Here is a 9,837-nt window from a genome sequence, read left to right on the forward strand (position 1 = left end):
CCTGGGTGAGTCCTTAGATAATATCAAGTCCCATAGTCTCTCCAAATGCAAAGAAAGGGTTTCTCTGGATGGATGAGGAGAGTTTTGCAGGGCTGCAGGGCCCATAGCCCTAACTTAATGCCCTCTTAGGAGGCACAGATGCCCCCAGTCTAGGGGGAAGGGCCATCCAGCATCTGCCGTTGTAATGAGTGGGTAAATTAGAGACCAGCCAAATGGCTACATCCAGTTTGATTTAGGACTAGTTGCTATTATTATTAGTTCATTATTGGTAATTAATTATTGTTATCAGTAAAGTACTTAGAAGAGAGTAATTTCTCAGTAAGTGGTCAGTATTAGAATATTATGTTATTATTACTTATCTTTTTTTTTGAGATGGAGTCTCACTGTGTCACCCAGGCTGGAGTGCAGTGGTGTGAGCTCAGCTCACTGCAACCTCTGTCTCCCAGATTCAAGCTTTTCTCCTACCTGAGCCTCCTGAGTAGCTGGGATTACAGGCAAGTGCCACCATGCTCAGCTGATTTTTGTATTTGTAGTAGAGATGGGGTTTTGCCATGTTGGCCAGGCTGATCTCAAACTTCTGACTTCAGGTGATCCCCCTGCCTCGGCCTCCCAAAGTGCTGGGATTTCAGGCGTGAGCCACAGTGCCTGACCTGATCAATTTCCTTCTAAAAAATATTTCTCTTACACTCCAGGTTCTAGAGGGATTTAATCTAAGCCTTTAGGTATATAATAAAATTGTGATCACTTTGTAAGGAGAAAATGAAAAACAGGCCAGGCACGGTGGCTCACGCCTGTAATCCTAACACTTTAGGAGGCTGAGGCCAGTGGATCACTTAAGGTCAGGAGTTCGAGATCATCCTGGCCAACATGATGAAACCCTGCCTCTACTAAAAACACAAAAATTGGCCGGGCGCGGTGGCTCAAGCCTGTAATCCCAGCACTTTGGGAGGCCGAGACGGGCGGATCACGAGGTCAGGAGATCGAGACCATCCTGGCTAACACGGTGAAACCCCGTCTCTACTAAAAAATACAAAAAATTAGCCGGGCGAGGTGGCGGTCGCCTGTAGTCCTAGCTACTCGGGAGGCTGAGGCAGGAGAATAGCGTAAAAAACCCAGGAGGCGGAGCTTGCAGTGAGCTGACATCCGGCCACAGCACTCCAGCCTGGGCGACAGAGCGAGACTCCGTCTCAAAAAAAAAAAAAATTAAAAAAAAAAAAAAAAAAAAAAAAAAAAACCACAAAAATTAGCTGGGCATGGGGGCATGCACCTGTAGTCCCAGCTACTCAGAAGGCTGAGGCAGGAGAATTGCTTGAACCTGGGAGGTGGAGGTTGGAGTGAGCCGAGATCATGCCACTGCACTCTAGCCTGGGCAATAGAGTGAGATTCCATGTCAAAAAAAAAAAAAAAAAAAAAAGCAAAACAACTCCTAGGATTAGAGCTGACATTTCTAAGTACCGTAGGGGTGGAAGGGTGTGATACCTTTCCTCACCCATCATAAAGGTCACAGCTGGCACGCCTGTGAAAAAAAAAAACTGCTTAACAAGAGAAAAGCATACCAAGTCTAGTTAAGCAAAGCTTTATGTGACATGGGAGGCTTCAGAGATGAATACTCAAAGTCCCAGGGAAATCTGTCTGTTTTTGTGCTTAGTTTCAAGGAAGAATGAACAGCTCTGAGGCCGGGCGCGTTGGCTGACGCCTGTAATCCCAGCACTTTGGGAGTCCAAGGCAGGTGGATCACGAGGTCAGGAGATCGAGACCATCCTGGCTAACATGGTGAAACCCTATCTCTACTAAAAATACAAAAAAATAGCCGGGCGTGGTGGTGGGCGCCTGTAGTCCCAGCTACTTGGGAGGCTGAGGCAGTAGAATGGTGTGAACCCGGGAGGTGGAACTTGCAGTGAGCTGAGATCATGCCACTGCACTCCAGCCTGGGCGGCAGAGTGAGACTCTGTCTCAAAAAAAAAAAAAAATTTAAAAATAAAATAAAAAAAATTAAAATAAAATTAAAAGAAAAAAATAAAAAGAATGAACAGCCCTGTAGCAATGCAGTTGGGTAAAAAGAGAATGAACAAGGCTTGTCCAGAGTCTTCCTAGCCTCTCCATGCAGCATTCCTTCCTCCTGGTTACAGGGTAGAACCTCTCTGTAATGAGGTCTTCAAGGAGAGAAGGGAGAGAGCCACCTTTCTAGGTTTTATGGCTACTTTGGAGACACAGGTTCTAGTTTCTGTGACCCACCTTGGAGAAGAAGGATTTTTTTTTTTTTTTCTTGAGACATGGTCTTGCTCTTGTTACCCAGGCTGGAGTGCAATGGTGTTATCATGGCTCACTGCAGCCTCAACCTCCTGGGCTCGGGTGATCCTCCCACTTCAGCCTCCTGAATAGCTGGGATTAGAGGCACGTACCACCATGACTGACTAGTTTTTGTATTTTTTATACGGACAGGGTTTGCCATGTTGCCCAGGCTGGTCTCAAACTCCTGGGCTCAAGTGATCCACCTGCCTCGGCCTCCCAAAGTGCTGGGATTAAAGACTTGAGCCACTGAGCCCCCGGCCAAAGGAGAAATTATTGTTCTGTGACTGCCTCGGGGAGAAGGAGGGGCTGGAGACAGGAGGTCAGGAGGCGGTCACAGAGACCTTGCTTTTGAGGCCTCCAGTCTTCTTTAGTTTACAGTACTTAGTATGCCAAAGTGCCAGATATTGGGGTGACATTTTCTAAGCCCCAACCCTAGTTGTTGTGTGGCAGACAGTGTGAAAGGGCTTCACAGGGGGCCGGACACGGTGGCTCACGCCTCTAATCCCAGCACTTTGGGAGGCCAAGGCGGGTGGATCACCTGAGGTCAGGAGTTTGAGACCAGCCTGGCCAACATAGTGAAACCCTGCCTCTATTAAAAATACAAAAATTAGCCGGGCATGATAGTGGGTGCCTGTAATCCCAGCTACTCGGGAGGCTGAGGCATGAGAATCGCTTGAACCCAGGAGGTGGAGGTTGCAGTAAGCTGAGATTGCGCCTCTGCACTCTATCCTGGGAGATGGAGCGAGACCCTGTCTCAAAAAAAACAAAAAAAAAAGAAAGTGCTTCATAGTAAATGCTCACAGCGACACTATGGCACGTGCTGTTCTTATTCCTGTTTACACTAAGGCAGCTGAAATCAAAAGAAATGAAGCAACTTGCCACAGGCGCAGCACTAATTGCTGCTGGAACTGGGGTGGGACCCAGGAGGTCTGGCTCCAGGACCCTGACGTGTAACCACACAGCAGGAAAATCCAGCCAGGGCTGAAATGAGAAGGATAGAGCAAAGTAAGGCGGGGAAGACAAAGATCAGAAGGCAGCACAAGGCTGGACCTGTGGAATATCCCTGTGGCTCAGACACTGACACTGTATTCATCTCGACCAGCTGGGGCCAGAGATGGAGAGAGGAGGGCACGAGAAGACCCTGCTGGCTGGGCGGGCTTGGCAGGTTGGTGGGGTGGTGGGGGGATGGGGGAGGATGGAGAAACTAAAGAAAGTAAAACTGTTGGTATCCTCAAAGGAACCTGAGTTCCTGCCAGACCTATTCTTGGCTATGGAAGGACATAATAGACCCCCACGTGGCATTCCACAAGGCTTGGGGTCATATATTGAGTGAGTACAGACACTTCCCAACTTACAATGCTCTGACATGATTTTTCTACTTTCCAACCGTGTGAAAGTGTTCAGTAGAAACCATATTTCCAGTCCCCAGTATAACCGTTCTGTTTTTCACTTGCAGTATAGTGTTCAATAAATTCCATAGGGTTTTCAGCACTTTATTATGAAATAGGCTTGTTTTTCATGATTTTGCACAACTGTAGGCTAATGTAAGTGTTCTGAGCGTGTTTAAAGTAGGCTAGACTAAGCTATGATGTTCAGTAGATTAGGTGGATTAAATGCGTTTTATTTTCTTTTTTTGAGACAGGGTCCTGCTCTGTTACCCAGACTGGAGTACACTGATGCAACCTTGGCTCACTGCAGCCTCCAACTCCTGGGCTCAAGTGATCCTCCCACCTCAGCCTCCCAAGTAGCTGGTATTACAAGCTCATACCACTATGCTCAGCTAATTTTGCTTTTTTTTTTTTTTTTTGAGACAAAGTCTCACACTGTTGCCCTGGCTAGTATGCAGCAAGGCGATCTCGGCTCGTTGCAGCCTCCACCTCTTGGGTTCAAGCGATTCTCCTGCCTCAGCCTCCCAAGTAGCTGGGACTACAGCTGTGCGCCACCACACCCTGCTAATTTTTGTATTTTTAGTAGAGACGGGGTTTTACTATGTTGGCCAGGCTGGTCTCAATCTCCTGTCCTCGTGATCTGCCCGACTTGGCCTCCCAAAGTGCTGGGATTACAGGCATAAGCCACTGCGCCTGGCCTAATTTTGCTTTTTTAAAAAGTTTTTTGTGGAGATGAGTTCTCACTATGTTGCTCAGGCTGGTCTCAAACATCTGGGCTCAAGCAATACCCGCTCCTCCTCGGCCTCCCAAAGTGCTGGGATTACAGGCATGAGCCACCTCACCTGACCTGAGTGCATTTTGGATTTATGATATTTTCAATTTAGGATGGGTTTATGAGGAAGCAATCCCACTGTAAGTTGGGGAGCACCTGTACACTTTTGGAATTCAAGTTTAAATTTTTCGTGTCCCTTTGCCAACCTGTCTGAGTCAAGTTTGATATTTGTACTTTCAATAAAGAAACTGACATGTAGGATAGATTCATTCATTCATTCATTCATTCATTCATTCAGCAAATAGTTATTGAACACCTACCTAGGCAAATACCTAGAAAGGAAAAAGCCACACACCCCTGCTAGAAAGCAGAGCCCTCAGGCCCGGTAGTGGCTCATGCCTATAATCCCAGCACTTTGGGAGGCCAAGGTGGGTGGATCACCTGAGGTCAGGAGTTCGAGACTAGCCTGGCCAACATGGCGAAACCCCATCTCTACTAATAATACAAACATTATCCAGCCGTGGTGGCACACGCCTGTAATCCCAGCTACTAGGGAGGCTGAGGCAGGAGAATTGCTTGAACCCAGGAGGCGGAGGTTGTGGTGAGCCGAGATCGTGCCATTGCACTCCAGCCTGGGCAACAAGAGTGAAATTCCATCTCAAAAAAATAAAATAAAATAAAAAATAAGAGAGCAGAGCCCTCCACAAGAAGCACATCAGAGAAGGGCCCTTTTGTGGCACAGGAATTGTCAATGGGATTCTGTCTGGAGCCCCTTCCTGTGATATTTCCATTCAGCTCGTCACAAACACACTGGCTGTGTGTTTCTGGCCTGAGGTCTTCCAGAGCTGGGGAAGGCCTGCGTGTTTTGTTGGGCAGTGTTGTTCTTTGTGTCTGTGGACATGTTCTCTCGTGCACTGAGGGCCAGCTACCATGAGCAGCAAGGCAGGAGAAAAATGGAGGCAGAAGGGGAAGGAAGCCAATGGAACCCTGTAGGATTGGAGTCGGGTGGCTTGGTGGCTCTGCTGGTGACCTCCCAGACCTCATCTCCTGCCCTTCTGCCCAATCTCTGGTTGATGCCAAGATTCTCAAAGCATCAAACACCATTTTGACTTGTTAGCACCATCGGCCATGTCCTCACCCCATTCGCTCATAGCTAGGAGGGAAGAGTCCTGGGGGCATGTGGGCACCGAGGGAGTCAGCGTGGTTGGTTCTTTTATTTCCTTCTTCGTGTGTTTTCCGGAGGAGCCTGGACACTGCTGGGAGGTGTGAGACCCCCACTTCCCGCTTCAGAGGAGACATTTGTTTCTGTGACTACTTAAAACTAATGAGGGCTGACTGAACGATTTGTCCCAATGGCACAGAATTCACACTTACAGCAGCATCCCTTGCTGACACTTATGGACCCCAGCCAGGCTCCATAAATACTCCTCCTTGAGCTTTAAAACACAGGAAATCATGCCTAATGTTCCGACTGCTTTGTTACCTCATCAGAGTCCTATGAAAATTACTGCTGGTTAAGAATGATCCCCGCCAGGCCTTCCCAAACACGTGGCAATAGTGCCCTGTCCCTCCAGAGACCCTAGTCTCACAGAACTCATCAGAACGCTCTATGGAACCCTTGGCGATTGTGGAAAAGGCAGAAAAGGAAATTGCCTGTGCCCTGTTGGAGTCCAGGAAGCTGCAGTTGTTCAGAAACCACCCAGAACGAACGCGGAAGTAAGAGGCTATTGTCCAAGAGGAAGGAGAGTGCCCTCCAGCTACTCTCGAATTCTCTGACCTATGGTATTTCCTTCAACCCCTGCTGCATACAGCAGCAATCCTCTTATTTTATCGTGTGTGTGTGTGCACATATGTGGGTGCGTGTGTGTGTGTGCATGTGTATAGGGGTGCATATGTGTGTGTGTGGGTGTGCATGTGTGCAGGTGCGTGTGTCTGTGTGTGTGTGCATGTGCGAGTGCGTGTGTCTGTGGGTGCGTGTGTGTGTGCGCATGTGCGAGTGCGTGTGTCTGTGCTTGTGTGTGTGTGTGTGTGCATGTGTGTGCGGGTGTGTGTGTGCATGTGTATAGGGGTGCATGTGCGTGTGTGTGTGTGTGTGTATGTGTGTGTGTGTGCATGTGCGAGTGCGTGTGTCTGTGCTTGTGTGTGTGTGCATGTGTGTGCGGGTGTGTGCGTGTGCATGTCTGTGCTTGAGTGTGTGTGTGCGTGTGTGTGAGTGTACGGGTGCGTGTGTGTGCATGTGCATGTGCATGCTGACGTGCTTTCCTCAACTCTGAGCATCTTGTTCAGAGCTCAACTCCAGCCCCTGGCCCAGGCCCTGCACAGAGCGATCCTTAATGTGTGCAGCCTGCCTCCTGCCTCCCGTGGCCTGTCCTGGTTGTGTCATAACTTCAGGCTGCTTCCTCCTCCTCTCTGTTCATTCTCCCATCTTTCCACGTGGATGCTGCTGGAATTCCAAGGGAGGCATTGGAGGGCTCTGGCTGCATCTGAGTGATGGCTCAGATACCCACATGAGGCCTGTTGTGGCCGCTGAGCCCAACGGCCTGGGACGCCTATCTGCCGTGGGGTTTATCTTTGGTGTTTGCTTTCACTGCTTTCAGGCTTCACTGGCGGTGGCTTTCACGTCTGACTCTGTTGCAGGCTCTTCGAGGTCTCACCTTCCTTGCAGGGGGCAGTGGCCACAGGGAGAGAGAAGAGAAGAACAAGGAAGTGGGTGGGGGAGGGCCGGGTGCTTCCACTGCCTGTCTAGGAGGAATCCAGCCCCCTTCCTCCCTGGGAGGCCGGCCTGAAGGTGAATCCAACTTGGGTCCTGGCAGCCCCCTGCCTGACAGCAGCCTCGGTGGTCCTAAATGAGTGGCACAGTGCAGGGATGGACACCAGGCCCTTAGGGTGCCCCACCTTTGGGGTCACCACGGCACCCAGGGGTGTCTGGGCTCCACCTTGGCTTTAGGATCAAGGCCACGGGGAGACATAACAGCCTGCCCGAGGAAGCCCTGGTCAGCAGAGCTGGGTGGCACTGGCTGGAACTGCCACCATGATAAGAGATGTCCTTCCTGGTGCCAAGCCAGGCCACCCCTCACCAGTTCACACCCTTTCCCAAGATGGCATCGGACCCTGCCCTAGCCCTGGCTTCCATTGAGCTGCCTTGTCCTTCCTTATCTTGCAGGAGTCCTGCGTCTGCTCTTCTCTGCACTCAGCCACCTTGGCTCGGAAGGAAGCTGCTGGGGACCAGCCTGCTGCAACCCACTTCAGAATCTCTTTAGGACCCCGGCTGCCCCAACCCTAAAATGGGAAGGGAGATAAAAATCTGGGACTCTAGCCAGGTGCGGTGCTCACGCCTGTAATCCCAGCACTTTGGGAGGCCGAGGTGGGTGGATCATTTGAGGTCAGGAGTTTGAGACCAGCCTGGCCAACACGGTGAAATCCCGTCTCTACTAAAAATACAAAAAGTAGCCTGGCGTGGTGGCACACATTTGTAATCCAGCTACTCGGGAGGCTGAGGCACGAGAATTGCTTGAACCTGGGGGTTGGAGGTTGCAGTGAGCTGAGATCGTGCCACTGCACTCCAGTCTGGGTGACAGAGCAAGATTCTGTCTCCAAAAAAAGGAAACAAAAAAATCTGGGACTCGCAGTCAAGAGGTCTGGCTGAGGGATTATGATGCGGACCAGGCGAGGGCAGGGACCCTGTCTGCCTTGTTTGCTGCTTAGCTCGGGGCAAACGCTCAATCCAGTGTGTTGAGAAGTCGTAGGTGGAACACCAGGCTTAGGGTCTCCTCCAAATGACCCTATGGAGCTCACTACCAGCACACGCAAACCATCTCCTGGAGGAACAAAGAGAGACGCCAGGTGAGCTTTTTAAATCTCTTTATTTACAGCCAAGAGCACATGCAATATGACATCATGGGACTACAAGGGTGTGGCACCTCCCCCTGCCCCTGCTGCTTCCGAACTTTAAAGAGGAACTACAGCACCCTAGGAAATTGCCTAAGAGTCAGAAAACCCTACACTGAGGGTCCCAGGCCGAGGTGCTCCATTCATTTACCCCAAAAATAAAGACCAGTTGCAGCCCAGGAGGCTGGGCCTCAGAGCCTGGGAGTTTGTTATTGCCGGTAATTAGCTAGGCAAAACAGGTCTCAGATTTGCCAGCTCACACCTGAATACAAATACCCCGAATTATCCGAATGTCCCTGACCACTCCACATTTCTGTTTTCCCCGTCGCATCCTAGACTTGTGATTCTCAAACTTGATCATGCCCAAGAATGACCCAGAGAACTTGTGAAAAGCCAAATGGCTGGGCCCCATCCTCATCCCCAGAGATTCTGGCTCAGTAGGCGTGGGGTGGTGGGGCCCAAGATTCTGCATCTCTTTTTGTTTTTTGTCGTTTATTGAGACAGGGTCTCACTCTATTGCCCAAGCTGGAGTGCAGTGGCGCGATCATGGCTCACTGCAGCCTCGACCTCTTGGGCTTAAGCGATCCTCCCACCTCAACCTGGAGAATAGCTGGGACTACAGGTGTGCACCACCGTGCCTGGATAATTTTGTTATTTTTTGCTGAGACGAGGTCTCCCTATGTTGCCCAGGCTAAGATTCTGTATTTCTACCAAGCTCCCAGGTGCTGTTGCCAGCCCGGGACCATCATCTGAGTGTCTAAGGTCTAGAAAGCCTTTTGCACCCAGAAGTGACCCGGCCATGGATCCTGTATCAGACCACTTGTTCTGACTTAGAATTCAGAAAATACACTCCCTGCAATATAAACCCCTGGTTCTGCAAACCGCCCTTCCCAGGAACGGTGACCTTCCCTGCCGACCTCCTCCCCAGGAAACACACACAGTCACCATTGCCTGTGAAAGTCAAGACTATCACAGAGGTGACAGGGCTCAGTCCAACCCCAGAAACCCCCAGTGAGGAGCCACAGTGGTTTGCTTCTCTGGCCTCTCCACTGTCTGTCCCAGCACCGTTTTCCTGGCTGTTCTGTTGTTTTAGAAACCTTGTCTCTCCAGCTGTGAGTGAACCGCACTGCAGGGGCCGTGCACCCACCACCTCAATGTTAGGTTTTGTTGGGTGGGTTGAATGTGGCTTAAAATAAGGACCCACCTCCAGCAGCTCAGTGGTAGAAGGGGTTGTGGCTTTAGGATTTACTTTGTGGCTTGGTCACTCCTCAAGGGGCTGTGAAGCTGTCATTTTCCCACAAGCCTTGGCCGTCATGTCATTGCACGCTCAGCCTATTCCCAGAAGGCATGGCAACCACTCTTGGTGTCTCCAAACCATGGGATGGCAGCCCTGCGGGAACAGCAGGCATTCCTGGGATCCGCGGTGAGACTCCAGCTGGAGGAGTGCAGGAAGGCTCAGGCCACAGGTCCAGCAGCTACTGGTTGCCACATGGCCTC

The sequence above is a fragment of the Chlorocebus sabaeus genome, chromosome 20, assembly GCF_047675955.1.
Source record: "Chlorocebus sabaeus isolate Y175 chromosome 20, mChlSab1.0.hap1, whole genome shotgun sequence".
In the NCBI taxonomy this organism is placed as follows: Eukaryota; Metazoa; Chordata; class Mammalia; order Primates; family Cercopithecidae; genus Chlorocebus; species Chlorocebus sabaeus.